The sequence below is a fragment of the Lithobates pipiens genome, unplaced genomic scaffold (assembly GCF_037356315.1).
Source record: "Lithobates pipiens isolate NorthernLeopardFrog02 unplaced genomic scaffold, aLitPip1_a1.2 Scaffold_8, whole genome shotgun sequence".
In the NCBI taxonomy this organism is placed as follows: Eukaryota; Metazoa; Chordata; class Amphibia; order Anura; family Ranidae; genus Lithobates; species Lithobates pipiens.
Genome location: NW_027507903.1, coordinates 46,042,203 through 46,064,611, shown reverse-complemented (window position 1 = coordinate 46,064,611; position 22,409 = coordinate 46,042,203).

The following is a 22,409-nucleotide window of genomic DNA, read 5'->3' as shown; positions in this document are numbered from 1 at the left end:
AAACTGAATACATTTTTTACTTTCTTTCAGTTTGTGCATGTTCGGATTGCTGGCTGATTTATTTATATTCTCACTTGACTTACTCTTTTACTGATGTGTGCTTCATTTAAAGTCCCAACTCTGTTCTCTCCCCTTATATATTATTTATATTCTGTTTTGACACTGTTGCACTGTGGTGAAATCCGGAGACCCCGCCCCCTTGTGACGTCACCGACCGGGGAATGATGGGACGGTGATGTCACAAGGGGTGGGGTCTCCGGATGATGTCACCGGGTGGCCCCGCCCCAAGGCTATATAAGTAATGGCACATGGCGGCCCAAGCATTACAGCGCGAGAGAGCATTGAGAGAACATCGGAGGAAGAACAGAGGAGACAGCGGAGAAAGGAGACCCGGCAGAGGGAGAAGACAGCTGAGGAGAAGAACCGGAGAGGGTAGAAGAACCAGAGAGGGGAGAAGACATCACTGGAGGAGGGAGAAGAGTCGAAAAGGGGAGAAGACATTACTGGAGGAGGGAGAAGAGTCAGAGAGGGAAGAAGACACGTTGGAGCTGCTTTAAAAAAAGGACTTAAAAACCTTTGTACTGTTTTTATTTATTTTTGATACCTTTAAGGGATAATGGCTAGGGGTACAATGTACCCCTTACTCATTCACATAGGGTGTGGGGGCCAGGATCTGGGGGCCCACTTCTTAAAGGGGGCTTCCAGATTCCGATAAACCGCCCGCCTGCAGACCCCCAAAACCACCAGACAGGGTTGTGGGAAAGAGGCCCTTGTTCCCAACAACATGGGGGCAAGGTGCTTTGGGGTGGGGGGGTCGTAGGGCCCCCCGCACCAAAACATCCACCCCACCGTGTTGAGAGCGTGTGGTCTGGTATGGTCCAGGAGAAGAGGGGGGAGGGGGTGCTCGCTGACTTCTATTCAAATCAATTGGCTCTCATAGGGAACCACTAATTTTGAAAAGAGGCAGAGAAATGCTGCTAAAAGCTAGTGAGGCTCAATGCGTATTAACGCCAATGCAAAAAGCTAATAAAAGCACATTTTTACAGCTGCTTTTTCCTGACGTTGGTTGTGGCTTTGCAGCTCATTTTTTCTATCACCCTGTGTGCATGAGGCCTTAGAGTGTCAATTTTCTACTCCTTTGCCATGGGCTTTTGCCCCATCCCCCTCACCCCTATGTCACTACAGGAACAATAGATAATTATTTAGGAGCCATTGGGTCAAACCACTGAGCACAGTGGGAGACCAGATGATCTTTTCCTCATTACTAACTTACAATGTCTTGTGCTTTTGTGTGGATTCAGCTATCTTCGTAGAGTGCGATTCAGGTGTGAACCGGCTCTAATTCGAATTCTTTCTTCTACCTATCCTTAGCATGCCCCAGCTTTATTGTTTCTTTGTATTCCAATAGTGAGAAACAGCTTTTAATACTCCCTATGACATCATCACCAGGCTCATAAAATTCGTGCAGGGGTAAAGGTTGGGAAAAGGGCTCATCAGGGTACCCTATATCAATTTCTATTAGGCAAGCCCTCTGGAGCTACATCTCTAGATCTATTTCATTATACACAGTGCTTTGCTGGGAAAGGGATTAATGTATGCATATGAAGAGTAATGCTGTATATATATGGGAACTTTTTTTTGTTCAGCCACTGGCCTGAACCAAAATAAAATGAATGGATTTCCCCATCCGCACATGCAAGGTGGGTGGAGGGATCCTCCCGGCTGTGCCAGTGTATTCTCACAGTGGGGACTCTCCACTGTCAACATGCACTAATCAGCAGCTACAGCCGTTGATCAATTAAAGTTTTCCAGGGGGACCGTTCAACAGACCTCAGTCTAAAAATCAGCTTCTGTTGAACAGGGAAGGCCACACAGACTGAAATTTGGCTGAACCTTGCTGAACTGGATGAATTTCGGTCCATCTGTACCCACCTTAAAGAGGAGTTACAATCTGGGGGAAAAAAAAAATTAAAGGTCAGCAAATATTGTAACTGCTAACTTTTAATATAAGGACACTTACCTGTTGAGGAATTCCGCGATGACGACACCCCAAGCCGATTCCTCCATCAGCATCGGTGCAGGCAGTGGCGGAACTACCGCCATAGCGGCACATGCAGCCGCTATGGGGCCCGCAGCTGAGAGGGGCCCGTGGGAAGGATGAGGAATGCATACTGTGGAGGGGGGAATCACCTCCCGCACGGTCCCCCAGCCAGCGGAAGCGAGGAGAGGAAGAGGCAAGCTGTCTGTACGAGCAGAGAGCTGTAATAGCTTTCATTTGAATGTCCTGTGTTCCCGGGGCTCACCGTCACATAGCCCCACCTCTTGGCCCGGCGTCTTTGATAGACAGAACACCGGTCCAATGCGGGACATGTGACATCATCAAAGGCTCCGGGCCAAGAGGTGGGGCTTTGTGACGGTGAGCCCCGGGAACACAGGACATTCAAATGAAAGCTATTACAGCTCTCTGCTCGTACAGACAGCTTGCCTCTTCCTCTCCTCGCTTCCCCTGGCTGGGGGACCGTGCGGACGGTGCTCGCCCCCCCCCCCCCCCCACTCTGAGTCAGCCCCACACTTGCCCGCAGCCATTTGAGGGCTCCAGTATGCACTCCACATCCTCCCCGGTAGTTCTGCCAGTGGCTCGCCTCTTCCTCTGCACAGGTGAGGCTGCAATTGTGACTGCACATTCATTCAGCATTTCTCTAGTTGTTCTAATTCTAACATTAGTCATTGGTTACATAAAGGAAAATTACAAATGCTGATCTTTTAATTCGTGTTATATGGTAATTTTTTGAATTTGAATTGGCAAAGGAAACTAATGTTTGAAAAAAAATTTATGTCTAAAGAACATGTAATGTACAGTGCATTTTTGCATGTAGGAATTATCTTTACTACATATTTCTGATTTTTTTTTTTTTTACAGCTATAAAGTTAACAGTATTAGTGTTTGCATTTTTAACCATTTAACAATTGCGCGGTCGTGCGACGTGGCTCCCAAACAAAATTGACGTCCTTTTTTTCCCACAAATAGAGCTTTCTTTTGGTGGTATTTGATCACCCCTGTGGTTTTTATTTTTTGCGCTATAAACAAAAATAGAGCGACAATTTTGAAAAAAACGCATTATTTTTTACTTTTTGTTATAATAAATATCCCCCAAAAATATATTAAAAAAAAATTTTCCCTCAATTTAGGCCGGTACGTATTCTTGTACATATTTTTGGTAAAAAAAAAAATCGCAATAAGCGATTATTGATTGGTTTGCGCAAAAGTTATAGCGTTTACAAAATAGGGATAGTTTTATAGCATTTTTATTAATTTTTTTTTTTTTTTTTTTTTACTAGTAATGGCGGCGATCTGCGATTTTTATTGTGACTGCGACATTGTCGGGGACCCATCGGACATTTTTGACACCATTGTCATTTATACAGTAATCACTGCTATATAAATGCAGTGATTCCTGTGGAAATGACACTGGCAGTGAAAGGGTTAACCAGTGGGTGGCAGTGTAGGGGTTAAGTGTTCCTAGGGGTGTGTTACTAACTGTGGGGGGGTTGGGCTTTCATTTAGTGTACACTGATCTCTGCTCCAATCACATGGAGCAGAGATCAGCGTCACTAGTTGCTAGGCAGAATGGGAAAATGTTTATACAGCATTTCCTCCATTTGGCCGCGCCGTGAGACGATCCGCGGGTCCCGCGACCGGACTCACGGGGGTCCCGACCAGCGCGGTCAGCACGTCCTGAGTAAAGTCATTCAGGAGGGATCCAGGCCAGGTGTCGGTGAGTGGAAATCACAGTGGAAAGCTCTGGAAGAGACATGCCAGGAGTTGGATGTAGAGCCAGAGCCCCCCCACTGTGAGGCAGCCCCACACTTGCCAGCAGCCATTTGAGGGCTCCAGTATGCATTCCTCATCCTCCCCGGTAGTTCCGCCACTGGCTCGCCTCTCCCTCTGCACAGGTGAGGCTGCATTGTGCTCGGGTCACGCTGCATTGGGCACAGGTGAGGCTGTATTGGGCATGGGTCACGAAGCATTGGGTATAGGGGAGGCTGCATTGGGCACAGGTGAGGCTGTATTGGGCACAGGCAGGCCACGCTGCATTGGGCACAGGTGAGGCTGCATTGGGCACAGGCAGGTCACGCTGCATTGGGCACAGGTGAGGCTACATTGGGCACAGGGGAGGGTGCTTTGGGCACAGGCCACACTGCATTGGGCATAGGTAAGGCTGTATTGGGCACTGGACAGGCTGCATTGGGCACAAGTGGGCACAGGTGAGGCAGTATTGGGCATGGGCAGGCCACGCTGCATTGGGAACAGGCAGGCCACATTGGGTACAGGTGAGGATTATTGAAGCGCTAACACCAGCTGTTTTGGAGTATCTTTATCTGTTGATTGTTAAACGTTCTGGAATATGTATATTGCTATTGTGGTGTAGGATCTGGGCCTGTTGTCCCTCCATCCCTTTTCTTTGCTTCCTTCCTTCTTTCCTCCTTCATCTCAGACTCGAACCACACCCCCTTTGAGCCACGCATTTTAAACCACGCCCACTTTTTAATTTAAGCCCCGCCATTTTTTTGTGGGGGGGGGCTGTTTGAAGAGGGGGGCCCCATACAACATTTTGCTATGGGGCCCTGTGATTTCTAGTTACGCCCCTGGGTGCAGGCGCTGGCATTGCAAGTAAGAGAAACCGGCAGTGAAGCCTTCAGCCTTCACAGAGTTTCCTACTGCGCAATGCGTGGGTCATGCTGCACTTTTTGAATGGTCCCACCATCTTCTGGGACACACACAGGTCCCAGAAGGCACTGGGGGGAAGGAGGAGGGGCCGGATAGGATGCAGGTCGGCGTGTGTCGATCTTACCTGTCAAAACCAGGTACCCATTCCCCCAAAAAAGTGCCAAATGTGGCAGTGGAGGGGGGGGGGGGGTGCAAACAAGCGGAGCATCTCCTTTTGGGTCGAGCTCTGCTTTAGGAGCTTGATGGGCAGAGGGAGATGAATGAGATGAATTGTCAGAGTTGTTTAGTCCAGTAGGGCAGAACTCAGCCATGGCTGACAACACTGATAAAGGAGTTCTATATACAGTGGTGTGAAAAAGTGTTTGCCCCCTTCCTCATTTCCTGTTCCTTTGCATGTTTGTCACACTTAAGTGTTTCGGAACATCAAACCAATTTAAACAATAGTCAAGGACAACACAAGTAAACACAAAATGCAATTTGTAAATGAAGGTGTTTATTATTAAAGGTGAAAAAAAATCCAAACCATCATGGCCCTGTGTGAAAAAGTGATTGCCCCCTAAACCTAATAACTGGTTGGGCCACCCTTAGCAGCAACAACTGCAACCAAGCGTTTGCGATAACGTGCAATGAGGCTTTTACAGCGTCCTGGAGGAATTTTGGCCCACTCATCTTTGCAGAATTGTCCTAATTCAGTTACATTAGAGGGTTTTCGAGCATGAACGGCCTTTTTAAGGTCATACCACAACATCTCAATAGGATTCAGGTCAGGACTTTGGCTAGGCCACTCCAAAGTCTTCATTTTGTTTTTCTTCAGCCATTCGGTGGTGGACTTGCTGGTGTGTTTAGGATCATTGTCCTGCTGCAGAACCCAAGTTCGTTTCAGCTTGAGTACACGAACAGATGGTCGGACATTCTCCTTCAGGATCTCTTGGTAGACAGCAGAATTCATAGTTCCTTTTATCACGGCAAGTCTTCCAGGTCCTGAAGCAGCAAAACAGCTCCAGACCATCACACTACCACCACCATATTTTACTTTTGGTATAATGTTCTTTTTATGAAATGCAGTGTTCCTTCTACGCCAGATATACTTGGACACACACCTTCCAAAGAGTTCCACTTTTGTCTCATCGGTCTACAGAATGTTGTCCCAAAAGTCTTGGGGATCATCAAGATGTGTTGTGGAGAAATTGAGACGAGCTTTGATGTTCTTTTTGCTCAGCAGTGGTTTTCTCCTCGGAACTCTGCCATGCAGGCCATTTTTGCCCAGTCTTTTCCTGATGGTGGAGGCATGAACGCTGACCTTAACTGAGGCAAGTGAGGCCTGCAGTTCCTTGGACGTTGTTGTGGGGTCTTTTGTGACCTCTTGGATGAGTCGTCGCTGCGCTCTTGGGGTAATTTTGGGCGGCCGGCCACTCCTGGGAAGGTTCACCACTGTTCCATGTCTTCGCCATTTGTGGATAATGGCTCTCACTGTGGTTCGCTGGATTCCCAAAGCTTTGGAAATGGCTTTATAACCCTTTCCAGACTGATAGATCTCAATTACTTTCTTTCTCAATTGTTCCTGAATTTCTTTGGGTCTCGGCATGATGTGTAGCTTTTAAGGATCTTCTGGTGGACCTTACTGTGTCAAGCAGCTCCTATTTAAGTGATGCCTTGATTGTGAACAGGTGTGGCAATAATTAGGCCTGGATGTGGCTAGAGAAATTGAACTCAGGTGTGGACAACCACAGTTATAGTATGTTTTAACACTTTTTCACACAGGGCCATGATGGTTTGGATTTTTTTTCACCTTTAATAATGAACACCTTCATTTACAAATTGCATTTTGTGTTTACTTGTGTTGTCGTTGACTATTGTTTAAATTGGTTTGATGTTCCGAAACACTTAAGTGTGACAAACATGCAAAGGAACAGGAAATGAGGAAGGGGGCAAACACTTTTTCACACCACTGTACTTTTTAAAGTTAAACTGTAGTGGCTTCCTAACCTGCATAGTGCTGTCATTATCAGTTCTTTAGTAATCTTTTTTGGTTAATGATCCCTTCCCTCCCTCATCCAATACTGGATTGCTTTCATCATTATCCTGTTCTCAACCATACTAATAATGCAGTGATACTAGACTGATTTTCATATTCTTGCATAAGTTCAACCATGACTGGTTCTTTTTGAAGTGTGATAAGTGTAATCTCACAGAACTTTATATTGTTTCTCCATTATGCTTATTCTAATCAAAACTATAGTACTGGGCTGGTTCTTCCATCCAGGAGGTAAAACTGAAGGCATCACAAAAGCAGCATAATGTCCTCCACCCAAAAGATGGCAAACAAATGCCGGTTGGAACTGGGCTCTGCTGCATCTCAGGGAGGTGTTGTGTGGGTATGCTGATTCACTATTTATATGCTAAATGTTGTCAACTTTGTCAAATAAGCTTTCCCTCATGGGCAAATAATTGGCTGAGGACGTATCCACTGTGAATAACGTTCTGTATATCTGCTTAAATACTAATGGAACACAGAGTTGTATGAGGACCAACGCATATGGAGCTTCTTCTGTACATAGACAGTCATTGACCCACCAAATGCCCATACCTCTCAGATTCAGTAGATAACCAATTCTGTTTCAAATCGAAATGCCTGTAGTTAAAATACTGAGATGTTGCAAAGCCTCTTCTCTATGAGTACAGCCATATTTACCTAACTTTTGATTGTAAGCTCCTTAAGGCTGCTTTCACACTGGGGCGGGAGCAGCGTCGGCGGTAAAGCGCCGCTATTTTTAGCAGCGCTTTACCGTCGTTTTAGCGGCGGTGTGCGGGCGCTAGCGGGGTGGTTTTAACCCCCGCTAGCGGCCGAAAAGGGGTTAAACCTGCCCGCAAAGCGCCGCTGCAGCGGCGCTTTGCCGGTGGTATTGCCGCGGTGTCCCATTGATTTCAATGGGTAGGAGCGGTATAGGAGCGGTGAATACACCGCTCCTTCACCGCTCCAAAGATGCGGCTAGCAGGACTTTTTTCACCGTCCTGCCAGCGCATCGCTCCAGTGTGAAAGCCCTCCGGCTTTCACACTGGAGTTAAAGGGGCCGGTTTTTTTCAGGCGCTACACAGGCGCTATTTTTAGCGCTGTAACGCCTGAATACTGCCCCAGTGTGAAAGCAGCCTAAGAAAGAGACTGGTGTGAATGTACAATATACTGTATATGTAACATGCTGCATAAATTGTTGGTAATATGTTAATATCTGTAATAAATAAAATAAGTGATGATTAGACGTCCATAGGACCTAAGATCCTGATCGCTAGACCTGCCATTATCAACCAGGGTTATGTGGAAACCTCATGTTACTCCAGAGGATGTTAGGAGTTCCTTGAACTGTAGCCGTTTGACCTCCCATCTGATGCTACCTGCATATTTTTGAGGCCAATGCCACTTGGTAGAGCCAGCTGCATGACACTAATGATCTATTTAGTTATCTGTAATGGTGGCCTTTTGACCACTATTGAAAGGGTTCCATGCTACCCAATGTCCACCAATGTAAAGAGCATTTTCTCAATGCATTGATTTCAGCAGGAGTTCCCTGCGACCTGAAAATTATTTTAAGGGGGTTTACCCTCTGGGGTAAACATTTTTAGAAAGACTACACCAATGCAGATGGACAAACCTATAAAACATATGTAAAATCTTCTGTAAGGGTCCTTTCCAGTCCGGTCCAACAGTGAGTTTTTCAGGCAGACCTGATCAGACGAGCAATGCAAGTCCAGGAAATGGATGTAAACGAACATGCGTCCATTTACATCCACCTATCTCTGAGACTGTTCAGGTACAAAAAAAAATTGCAAAAGGGCCAAGTTAATTTCTATTTTTTTAGCCCTAAACACAATGGACTGGATGTTTACATCTGGCCACCCATAGATCCAACATGGGTTCACGAATGCCCGCTGTCAAGATGCAGAAAAACCTGAATGTGCACAAATGTCACATGGGTGACATCCGTCACGTTCTGCTCCAGTTCAATGGAATCTTTTTACAGTTGACAACCCAATCGAATGATATTCCACACATGGGAAACTGAAAGTTGATTGATTTATTTTTTTCCAAAAGTTTTTTCATTGAAAAGTATGCGTAACATAACATAACAATTAAGTGTGAAATCACGGACGCAGCTGCTATGTAAAGTATACAGATGAAACAGTATATTCAGTCAGGGGAATATACAAAACCAATAGGACATAACACGGCTTGTTTTGTATGTCATTAGATGTATTAATCATAAGGAAGCATCATGTTGATATTCTATCAGCTATGGGTCATAGCGGCCAAGTACAGGCTTTGGGATGACGGATCTGGTAGCCAAGTTTGGGTGTGAGAACTCTAAATTTAGGAATGTCGCGCTAATGAGTGGGGGTAAGCCAGGGGAAGGGAGAGTGCAATGGCAATAGTAGTGGGTGGTAGGAGTCCTAGAAGGGGTGTCTCTGGCTGTTGCCACGTATGGAGGTTGTATATGAGGAGCAACTCCAGGTGGGGGAAGAAGTGAGATGAACTAGGCTGGAGAGGGGGAAGTAGGGAATGGGTTCCTCAATTCGCTCGATTCTCTACCACAGCTCTCGATGATCATTCATGCAACAGATCTTTTATATTCGTCTGTTGCAGTAAAGTGTAACCTGTCATGTGCCTGATGTATCAGTTCCTCCATTTCAGCGTTTTTTTGTATGCATTTGAATCATTCAATCGTAGATGGTGGTTCTGGGGAGCGCCATTCGGCTGGGATGCACATCTTTGCCGCGTTGACCATATGCATGGCTAGGGAGCGTATGTAGGCCTTTTGTGGTAGAAATTTGATTTATAGTTGGAAGACACACTTGTAAGATCTTATCTCTGTTTCTACCACGCAAACTTATATTCGATTGGAATGTGATCAAATTGATGACCAAATCATCCTGATGTTGTTAATTGATGAGCAATAATTTCCCACCCTGGCTGGTCAACCGTTTAATGGAATCAGGTCTAAGCCCCTGGTCACACAGAATCCAACTTTGAAATTGTTCAACTTCACTAGGGCGGCACTTTGTGGGGGGGCGCTCCTCCTAGGGTCTCTCCCATAGAGCACAGCGTGTGCTCACAGTTCCCCCCTCCCCCTCCCCTCCACACAGACAGGAGAGCAGAGAGAGAACTGGTCAGCTTCTTCTCCTGTGGTGTGATTCCAGGGTTGGTCAGATTGTGGCTTCAGCTGGCAGACCCAGCTACATTCTGCTTATCCTGGAGGGGGTGAGAGTAAAATACCAATCCTCCTCACTGTCTCTCCTTGCAAACCTCACACAGCAGCTTATCTGTGCTCCAACTTTGTTTGCCTATCTCCCTGTTATCTGAATAGGGACTACTCTCTGATAATTAACCCCCTGTGTCCTTGGTGCTAGGAGAGGACTGTGCTTTTCTACTCTGCTTCAATGGACACATGTACACTGCTGCTTACATATATGGTTAATTATAGCTCAATAGCTGCAGGCTGGTGCTTCTGGAATCAATGGCATTTAACACCTTAGTGTCTGCTTGTATATTTGGTTAACCTTTCATATCTACTTGTATGTCTAATGCTCTGTACACACGGTCGGACTTTCTGATGTAAAATGTGTGATCGGATCTTGTTGTCGGAAAATCCAATCGTGTGTGGGCTCCATCTGACTTTTTCTGTCTGAATTTCCGACACACATAGTTTGAGAGTTGGATCTAAAATTTTTCGACAACAAAATCCGATAGTTTAAATTCCAATCGTGTGTAGACAATTCCGACGGACAAAGTGCCACACATACTCAGAATAAATTATGACACGAAAGCTATTGGCTACTGCCCTCTTTACAGTCCCGTCTTACGTGTTCTATGTCACCACATTCTGAACAATCAGATTTTCAGACAACTTTGTGCGACCGTGTGTATGCAAGACAAGTTTGGGCCAAAATCTGTCAGAAAAAAATCAGGCGGATTTTGTCGTCGGAATGTCCGACTGTGTGTACAGGGCATAAGGCTCAGTTCACACTGGAACCGGCTGCAGATCGCACAGGCATGCTGTGGATCCCTGTTCTCCATTTCAGGGAGGAAGACCAGATCTTTGCCCAAATTCGGCCCTGAAACAGAGCCAAAGACGCAGGGCGTTTCTGTGAAGTGCACTCCGCAGCCACCCCGGGAATGTGTGAACTGGCTCCATAGAGAGCTGGTCACATTCTCCTGCTTTGCAAATTGGATGCGAGGAAACCAACATCCAATTCACATAGGTATGAACCCAGCCTAATGCTGCCTTCTGACATATGAAGAAATGTGTCATTTCTGATCATAGATCAGTCTGAATTTTATTACCCATCCTACTGACTACATTAAGCCCAGGTTCACACTGATGCAGGTTAGAAACCATGCAAATTCAGCTGAACTCACAATTTCATGAGGCTGTGCTGATGGGCACTGGTGATGCTGCATTGATGGGGACTGATAAGGCTCCACTGATGGGGACTGGTAAGGCTGCACTGATGGGTACTGGTGAGGCTGCATTGATAGGCGCTGATGGGCACTAGTGAGGCTGCACTGATGGCCACTGGTGAGGCTGCATTGATAGGCACTGATGGGCACTGATGAGGCTGCACTGATGGGCACTGATCAGGCTGCATTGATGGCCACTAATAAGGGGGCTGCATTGATGGCCACTAATGAGGCTGCACTGATGGGCACTGAAGAGGCTGCATTGATGAGCACTGATCAGACTGCTCTGATGGGCACTGGTGATGCTGCATTGATGGGCACTGATCAGACTGTGCTAATGGGCACTGGTGATGCTGCATTGACGGGCACTGGTGATGCTGCACTGATGAGCACTGATGAGGCTGCACTTGGTACCCACTTTTAATGTACAGAGAGAAAGAGGTGGAGATCTAAGAAGAAATGGTGGAGCCTAAAGAGGAAAGGGTGTGGTTTTACCGATGACAGGACAGGTCTTAAACAGGAAGGGGCATGACATTGACAGGAAAGGGTAGGCTGTATTTAAATTAGCGGGTGCACAAGTTTAGTCAGGCCTAGGGCAGCACAAAACCTAAATACACCACTGCTGCAGGTCAGTGCGACTTGGCTGACATCTGTGTGACTTGCACAGTCAGGCCTGAAATTGCAAAGTATAGTGCAGGGACCTTTTACAAATCGTTGCAGCACCGCAAAGTTGGAGCCGCACCAATTTGAACAGTTCCATTGCCTACAATAGGTTGCAACTTGTCATGTGATTTAGACCTGTAAAATCACATGACAAGTGGCATCGGTGTGAACAGGGGCTAAATCAATTGTTTTCTGTTTTTCTGGACCTAAAGGTGATGCATTAGACAAATCCGATCCACTGAATGATCTTTCATGGGTGTTCTCCCCTCCAATGATCAGACTTGTCCTGATACGCCCCCCCTGCACAGCCATTCACTCAGAAGCAAAGTGTCCTCCTGCTTTTCCTCCCCCCAGCACTTTGTTTTACAAAGTAATCATTTACAATCACTTTAGGTTATTACTAAAACCAATAATAATTGAATACCGAGGCAAGTATTTAATATGTTCAAAAATAGATACACTTTACACAGTCTTACAGATACAACTGACTCATTGAGGGAAACCATAATGACGATGAACACAATGAAATTGAGTTTAACACCAGTAGTTGCCCCCTTCCCTTCCTGCCCGCAACCTTCTGGGACATGTTACAGGTCCAAGGAGGGTGCAGGACCATTCACACTGTGCAGCCTGGCTCCTGCATGCACAGTGGGGAGATGGCTGTGAAGCACTCAGCATGGCGGCTTCAGGGACTGGAAGACCATTGAAGAACTGGTCCAGATGAGTTCAGCCCTGGATCCCTGAAACGGTAAGTGTCTTATTATTAATGTTTTAATTCTTTAAAAAGTGACCGGAGAACCACTTTAAGCAGGTCCATTTACATCCAGCTGCCCATAAAGCCATCATGGGTCTGAAAATGTATGAGTGTGGGAAAAACTAAACGGCACACATCACAAAGTGACATCCATCCTGTTCTGCTCCAGTTTTGATCACAGATCCCCTGCTGAACGGACTGGACATTGCCTGTGATCCAAAATCTGAGGCATGATTCACACTGAAAGAATTAAGGCAGTTCTGAAGGCAAAACGGTACTAGCAAGGTGTACTTAAAAAAGTGGCCGGTGTGTGTAAGGCCCCATGTACACTACTGCTGCTAAACGGACGTTCATGGCATGTACACACAACCGGACTTTTCAGCAGCAAAGGTCTGACGGAAGGAATCCGCCGGACAGTTTTGATCGTGTGTGGGCTTCATCGGACCTTTGCTGTCTAATAATCAGACGGACTTTATATTTAAAACATGTTTCAAATCTTCCCGACGAAGTCCGGTCTAAAAATGTGTTCGTCTGTATGCTAGTCCAAAAGACGAAAACCGACACTAGGGCAGCTATTGGCTACAGGCTATGAACTTCTTTATTCTAGTCTGGTCGAACGTCATCACATTCGAAACTGTCAGACTTTGGTGTGCTTGTGTGTGGCCGGAACTCCTCTGAAAGTCCGTGGGGAAGACCGTCTGGGGTATGCAGCATTAGAGGCACTTTTTTCAACTGCCCCTGAACTCATTCAATGTTATCTTATGTGTACGTGTACACAGGTTCGTTTACTATCGTTTTTAGACAGTTGCGTTTATAGGTCTTTTTTTGAAGGCAAAAAAATTACTTCAGACGCCGAAGTTTCCAGCGTTTCAAATGCCAAACACGGCTAAACGTGGTAACCCACGTTAAGTTTGTAGGCGTTTTTGTTTTTGGCCATTTAAAAAAAAAAAAAAAAACTTTTTTTAAGCGCTTCTAAACGCAAACGCGGCATGTAAACGCGGCAAAACAGATGTTAAACGAGGGTTACTATCTGTCAAGTTAAATCATTCATGAGAGGTTGTAAAAACATCCTGTGTACATAAAAGCCTTGGTTGCTGTGAAGTAGTACAGGGAACTTTTCAAGTGACTTATTAAGACACCTCTCATTGATAGGATTTCACATGTCACGCGGCTTGCGGTCTCACAAGTTGGATCCCAAGTCGTGTGAACCGAGGCTTTACTTCCCCAACATCATTCCAGCTTTTTACAAATTTCACTTTATGCCTAGTACACACAATCAGACTTTTCAATGGACTGAATTCCGTCTGACTTGTCGACAGACTTTCGAAGAACTTCCGTCAAATCGGACTTGTCTACACACAATCACACCAACGGATTTGACAGTGATGACGTACGACCGGACTAGAATAGGGAAGTTCATAGCCAGTAGCCAATAGCTGCCCCAGCGTCAGTTTTCGTCCGTCGGACTAGCATACAGACAAACGGATTTTTCAACCGGACTCGAGTCCGTCGGAAAGATTTGAAACATGTTCTAAAGTCCGTCTGATTTTTCGACAGCAAAGGTCCGATGAAGCCCACACATGGTCGAATTGTCCGACGGACCTTTGCTGTCGAAAAGTCCGGTCGCGTGTACAACGCATTAGAAATTTGTATTTCTAATTGCAATGCATGGAATTCACCTAACCCCCCTAGAACAGATGCAGTATCTCAGACAGACATGTTTGTATCCTCTCAGAGCTCCCGATATCAGATCACTCTCTATCACATGCTTTGGTAGGAATAGCTGCATGTGACCGATGATTAGAGTAGCAGATTGTGACCTGTCCTTTGAAGACACAGTGACCTGTTCACGGGACAAAGTGGGCAGGCCAGTTAGGAAAGTCGTGTAAGTTTCCAACGTTTTTTTCCACTCCCTTCTACAGGCTCCACCCCATCTGTCTGTCACATTGGGAGAAGGTTATGACATTGAGATTCGCTAAGATTCTATGAGAGGGACAGAGGTTTATAGAAAGTGTTTTGCTTGCTTAGCAACACTAATTACACCCCTTAAGAGCATTGTGTATACATAGGAAGCCTCATTCACCTATTTTATGACCCCCCCCCCCCCTCCACACACACACACACTGCTTACAGGAAATCGCACCTGGGCCCCTCATCTATGAATGATACAAAGCTGCCCCCCATCTATGAATGATACAGAGCTAAGCCCCCCCAACTATGAATGATACAGATCTGGGCCTCCCATCTATGAATGATACAGAGTTGCCCTCCCCCCCCCCATCTATGAATGATACAGAGCTGGGGCCCCCATCTATGAACAATACGGAGCTGGGCCCCCCATCTATGAATGATACAGAGCAGGGGCCCCCACCTATGAATGATACAGAGCGGGGGCCCCTATCTATGAACGATACAGAGCTGGGCCCCCCATCTATGAAAGATACAGAGCTGGGCCCCCCATCTATGAATGATACAGAGCTGGGGCCCCCTATCTATGAATGATACAGAGCTACCCTCCCCCCATCTATGAATGATACAGAGCTGGGGCCCCCATCTATGAATGATACAGAGCTGGGGCCCCCATCTATGAATGATACAGAGCTAGCCCCCCCATCTATGAATGATACAGAGCTGGGCCCCCCATCTATGAATGATACAGAGTGGGGGCCCCATCTATGAATGATACAGAGCTGGGGTCCCCATCTATGAATGATACAGAGCTGGGTTCCCCATCTATGAATGATACAGAGCTGGGGTCCCCATCTATGAATGATACAGAGCTGGGGTCCCTATCTATGAATGATACAGAGCTGGGGTCCCCATCTATGAATGATACAGAGCTGGGGTCCCCATCTATGAATGATACAGAGCTGGGGTTCCCATCTATGAATGATACAGAGCTGGGGTTCCCATCTATGAATGATACAGAGCTGGGGTTCCCATCTATGAATGATACAGAGCTGGGGTCCCTATCTATGAATGATACAGAGCTGGGGTCCCCATCTATGAATGATACAGAGCTGGGGTCCCCATCTATGAATGATACAGAGCTGGGGTCCCTATCTATGAATGATACAGAGCTGGGGTCCCCATCTATGAATGATACAGAGCTGGGGTCCCCATCTATGAATGATACAGAGCTGGGGTTCCCATCTATGAATGATACAGAGCTGGGGTTCCCATCTATGAATGATACAGAGCTGGGGTTCCCATCTATGAATGATACAGAGCTGGGGTCCCCATCTATGAATGATACAGAGCTGGGTTCCCCATCTATGAATGATACAGAGCTGGGGTTCCCATCTATGAATGATACAGAGCTGGGGTCCCCATCTATGAATGATACAGAGCTGGGGTCCCCATCTATGAATGATACAGAGCTGGGGTTCCCATCTATGAATGATACAGAGCTGGGGTTCCCATCTATGAATGATACAGAGCTGGGGTTCCCATCTATGAATGATACAGAGCTGGGGTTCCCATCTATGAATGATACAGAGCTGGGGTTCCCATCTATGAATGATACAGAGCTGGAGGCCCCTTCATGTCTTCATCTCTGTGATTGCTGTCAGCAGATGGTGGAACACCTTCATTCCCCTCTGCAATGTACAGAGATTTCTATATATACTCAAAATGGGAGGAAGGTAATCAGTAACAAACTACACACATATGGATTCACATTCCAAATAATATACATCTAGGGCTGGCTATACACTATACAATCTGATTGTACCATTTCTGTACAATATCCTTTAGGTCTCGTTTACACTTGCACTTGGGGAGGGGGTTGTAAAAACACACAGCTGCACCCCCTAGCCAATCCTCCTGTAGGTCCAAAGGCAGTAGACAGGAGTGTTCACATGCTACAGGTGTGATGCTTTGTAAAGATTATACCTGCTGTTGCATTCACCTGAATGGGGCTGCAATGCTACTGTTTCAAGGTTTTTAGGGGTTAAAATAGGTAGTGATGAGGTGACATAATGCATCCTCACTGCCTGTCATGGACTCTCTGAGAAGTGAACAACCATGGATTACTCTTCAGAGGGTGCTGCAAGTGTAAATGAGCCTCTACGGTGGCTATACACACTTCGATAAAGGATTGATTTCTGAATGTAAAGCTTTATTTTTTTTAAATAACAAACATGTCATACTTACCTCCTCTGTGCAAGGGTTTTGCACAGAGCGGCCCCGATCCTCCTTTTCTGGGGTCCCCTCACGGCGCTCCTGGCTCCTCCTCTTCTTGAGTGCCCCCACGGAGAGCTGCTTTGCATGGGGGCACTCATGCAGGCGCGTTCCTGCTGCTGCATCTATTGACACAGACAGCAAAACTCTGCCCCGCCCCCGGCTCCCGTGTCACTGCCAATGGCTCCCGCTGCTATCAATCTATTCAATGAGGACCCGAGATAGCGTCTGGAGCTGCTGGGCTCATCCCCGTCACTGGAACGATTGGGCTCAGGTAACAAAAAGGGGGGGGGGGGTCTGTAGCACAAACAGTTTTGTGCATGGTGCATTAAGGTGAAAAACCGTGAGGATTAAGAAACCCTTTAATCAATCAATAGTCAAAAACACAACCAATCCATATGCCACACATGAAAAATTAAAGCGATAGTAAATAGATACAGTTGTCAGTTAGCAATCTTATCTCTGTTTCCACTAGGCAACCTTATAATCTGATCGATCAAAGTATGACTAAATTCATGACTGAATCATCTTGATGTTGCCAGTTGATACAAAGTGATCAATCATGTTTTCACCCTAGTTTGACCGAATGTGATCTAAACCAAGTCTAAAACCATTGGAAGGGAAGTTATGGATATTCGATTGGTTTCTGACTCGATCATTTTGGTAGAATCACACATGGATCGGGTAAGAAAATGAAAGCATGTATGGCCACCATTAGATTAAGTTTAGACATGCAGTTTAGGGGGCATTAAAAACACATGGCTGAGCTGCGTTTTTAGTGACAGGGGTGTTCCTATACCGTGGTCATGGTGCTTTGCTTCGTGTTGTGGTAAAAACTATTCAACACATTGCGAATGGTGGCCGGTAAGCCCCACCATCCTAGTTAATGGGAAAGAGTCTCAAACGACCCAAAACTGCTTGCAATGCATGCGATTGCTGCGCATTTCTTTGACAAAAATAGGGTTTACATCAGTATGTGAGACGGTGTCGCATCGTTTCCTCATGACCTGTCTGTCTCCTCTGAAAGGCGATCCAAACAGAGGTGGTGTGAGTTTAGATGTATATCTAAACCTAGTCTTATACTAGCCATACACCTGTCAAATAATCGTTTGAACGCATTTTCAAAAAACGAACACACAGTCGTGAGGGAAAACGACTTTACCATCATGTAATGACAATTTTATTTATTGATAAATCGTTCAATGGGCATAAATGAATCTTCGTTCGTTCTGTCCAGCTTGCAGTATAGCATAGCTTGACTTAACTCATTTTTGCTGGCCGCTGTTATCTGGAGTCATTAGGAAAGTGTCAACACACCTGTTCATTGTTGTCCAGAGCTCCAGGTCATGCTATTTTGAACACTTGAGAGGATGTTGGCGGCTTCTGAAGACCGCTTCTTGGTGACATCTCTTGACCGATTGGATTGCCTTAGAACTTGATCTGGAACTCAGACGTGGAGGTCCCGTATTTTGGTGGTTGCACCATAAGCCTTGTTGACTCTCTGAGCATATGCCCATTTCAGACCTCTCACTCCGGTAAGCCTCCTCACTAACCGGTGGTGGTTCTATTGTCTGGGTCCTCACCTCAACATTGATGTCACGGAGAATCCCACTTCTATTTACACAATTTGTTTTCCCCAGTTTATTTAAAGACTGCTATGTTTATATTTTAAAACAACTTTTGTATGATGGCACATGGACTTTAGTTTGGGTGTGAATTTTACATCTCATTTTCATTGTTTATTCGTTTTTGTGGTCATTGCACAGTGCACATTAGTTTGTATACATATGTATTTCCATGTTTTAAGTGCTGCACATAGTTTCACATTTTCTCACATATGTCTAGTGCAAACTGTTCGGGAGAAACACACATTCATCTTTATCGTCCATTCAGCAGAATTTTTCCAAACTTTTTCCTTCAATATATTTTTTATTTTTTGACTCAAACACGTCACAACTGATTTGCGATTTGTGCGCATTAACTGGACGATGAATGAATGAATGAACTGCCCAAATGACGATTTTCAAATGTTTTTTCGCCTAGTGCAGTGGCGGCCCATCCATGCAGGGCGCTGCCCCCCTAATCAGATTCCAATGTTTTTTTTTATATTTTATTTTTTAGAAGCACGTGATTAGAGCTGGATGCTCTAATTGGCTTCAAAAAAGGGTGGGCTCGGGGGGCACAGCACTGCGCCCCAAGCCCAGCCAGTTGTGTGACAATAGCAAATTAATATTCGCTTTTGTCTTCTCAATTCTCCTACTGGCCATTTCCAGCTCAGTAAGCGAGAAGAGAAGCAAAACTATTGACTGCCGAGGACGGAGGAGACGCAGGGGAAGCCGCGCCTCCGTGAAGCCAAGGAAGAAGGAGGCGCAGGGTGAAGCCTGGCGGACCTAGATGGGGTAACTGCAGACCCAACCAACCGACCGACCGGGGGGGGTGGTGTCGGCAGATGCATTGTCGCCACCCCCACCCCCTTATAAAATATGTACCACCAGCAGACACTGGCATAGTGTATGGGCACCATCAGAGTTCCCAAAACTACTAGGCCAACCCTAAACAACCAATTAAATCTTTATCAGCTGCCTTCACTCAGTATTCAGATCTGCTAAACGATAAATAAAAAAAATGCTACATGTTTACAATGCAGCATTCAAAAATGTATCCCACTGCATCCAGGCGTGTCTGCAGCTGAGAGCATTTTTAAATGCAATATGACCACATATGCATGAAAAATAATGAATTTCAATGAGCTTTCGTGTGCATTTAAGAAAAATAAAAGGACAGCATTCTGGATGTTTTCACACGTAAATGTACTGGAATGCATGTAAATACAACTTGAAATAAAATGTAAATGCCAAAACAAACAATACATAAATAATGCCTTATGGCCCGTACACACGATCTGAATGTCGTCCGATGGATCGTACGACTTTCCTTGCTTGCCGGTCGCATCGGGACCAGAATAGTAGGCTGCGTTCACATTATGCATGTAAAGGATGCATGCAAAATTGTGCGTATTCCTGACATGCACAGAAACGCGCTGCCATTTAGAAAAAGGAAATGTGCTGCAGTGCCAATAATAATTACTGCCATCCACATGCATTATGTATGCCAAAATGCATGGTGTTGCGGAACCAGAGTAAGGAACTTATTTTGCATATTTCTCGTGCGCAGGGCAGCTCATTGAATCAAATGGGGGCCGCCCTTTACATGACGCATGGCAATCTGCGTGGTGTGAAAGGAGCCTGAGCCTAGGTTCTCACTAGTGCAGGTCAGGAACCTGTGCATAATCGTGTGCCTTGCACAATTGCACATTGTAAAAAGTAGCCATGCTGCTCTTTAACAGACACGCAGGGTGCCATAAATTCTTAATAGCATCCCCATTCCTTAGCCCCTGCGGTGCGGTTTCATGCACACTAAGCCACATGATGTCACAGCATCATGCGGTTAGGTACGGTGTGATTTTAAAAAAAGGTTCAGGGACTTCTTTTTCCATTTCTCATGGGTACAGCTGTCCATTCAAATGAATAGGCTGCTGGATACCACAACATGCACAAGCAAACGCATTGCACTAGTGTAAACCAAGGAGCCCATTCACACCAGGATCTGCGTGTTTTTGCATGTGTTTTGACATGCAGTTTTTTTTTTGTTTTGTTTTTTAATGAGCAGTGCATTTTTCCTAAGCATTTGCTTGCATTAATGTTATGAAAAGTGATCAGATGACTTTCAATTAATTGCAAAGTCCCTCTTTGCCATGAAAATGAACTTAATCACATAAAAAAAAACACTTCCACTGCATTTGTGAAGAAGGCTTCAGGGCACCCAAAAAAGTCCAGCAAGCGCCAGGACCGTCTCCTACAGTTCATTCAGCTGTGGGATCAGGGTACCACCAGTGCAGAGTTTGCTCAGGAATGGCAGCAGGCAGATGGGAGTCCATCTACAAGTACAGTGATGGAGGGTGGCCTGGTGTCAAGAAGGGCAGCAAAGAAGCCACTTCTGTCCAGGAAATACATCAGGGACTGACTGTTATTCTGCAAAAGGTACAGGGATTGGGTTGCGGAGGACTGGGGTAAAGTCATTTGGAAAAACCCTTGTCCAGAGAAGAAAAGGCGAAAGCTACCATCAGTACTGTGTCATGCCAACAGTAAAGCATCCTAAGACCATTCATGTGTGGAGTTGCTTCTCAGCCAAGGTAGTGGACTCACTTACAACTTTGCCAAAGAACACAGCCGTGAATAAAGCATGGTACAAAAACATCCTTCGAGAGCAACTTCTCCCAACCATCCAAGAACAGTTTGGTGATGAACAATACCTTTTCCAGCATGATGGAGCACCTTGTCATAAGGCAAAAGTAATAACTAAGTGGCTTGGGGAACAAAAAAAATCTAAATTTTTGGTCCATGGCCAGGGAACTCCCAGACTCCCTTTGAGAACTTGTGGTTAATCTTCAAGAGGCGGGGGAACAGAAACAACCTCACAATTTCTGACAAACTCCAAGCATTGATTATACAAGAATGGGCTACCATCAGTCAGGATGTGGCCCAGATGTTGATTGACAGCATGCCAGGCGAATAGCAGAGATCTTAAAAAAGAAGGGTCAACACTGCAAATATTGACTGTTTGCATAAACCTAATGTAATTGTCAATAAACACCTTTGGCACGTATGAAGTGCTTGTAATTATACTTCAGTATACCGTAGTAAAAATTGACAAAAAGATGTTAAAACACTGAAGCCGCAGACTTTGTGAAAATTAATATTTGTGTCATTCTCAAAACTTTTGGCCATGGCTATAGCCAGTGCATTAATTTGAGTGGACTGCCCTATGCACCGCAAACATGCCAAAGAAGCTTCTGCACCTTTTTGGGCATTCGCCTTTCTGCGTTTTGGTGCATTTTGACCATTTCGCAAAAATGTGTGCCTGCTGGCTGCATTTGGGGGGCCATGAACAGTGAATGGGCCCTGTAAATAGTGATGAGTGGAGATACGAGGGGTTCTGGCAGGAAAGGGGTTACTGAGCTGGTACAGAGGACCTCCAGTTCCACCAATAATAATGCAGCTAATGGGATGACTGGTGCCTCCTGCGGGGAAGGTGACACGGTTAGGACTTCCTGTCAGGGAAGAAGTCATCTGGTAGGACGCAATGACTTTGGGCCGGGAGGACACATTGGTGAGGTGAAGGTCTGACTTTGGGCCGGGAGGACACATTGGTGAGGTGAAGGTCTGACTTTGGGCCGGGAGAACACATTGGTGAGGTGAAGGTCTGACTTTGGGCCGGGAGGACACATTGGTGAGGTGAAGGTCTGACTTTGGGCCGGGAGGACACATTGGTGAGGTGAAGGTCTGACTTTGGGCCAGGAGGACACATTGGTGAGGTGAAGGTCTGACTTTGGGCCGGGAGAACACATTGGTGAGGTGAAGGTCTGACTTTGGGCCGGGAGGACACATTGGTGAGGTGAAGGTCTGACTTTGGGCCGGGAGAACACATTGGTGAGGTGAAGGTCTGACTTTGGGCCGGGAGGACACATTGGTGAGGTGAAGGTCTGACTTTGGGCCGGGAGAACACATTGGTGAGGTGAAGGTCTGACTTTGGGCCGGGAGAACACATTGGTGAGGTGAAGGTCTGACTTT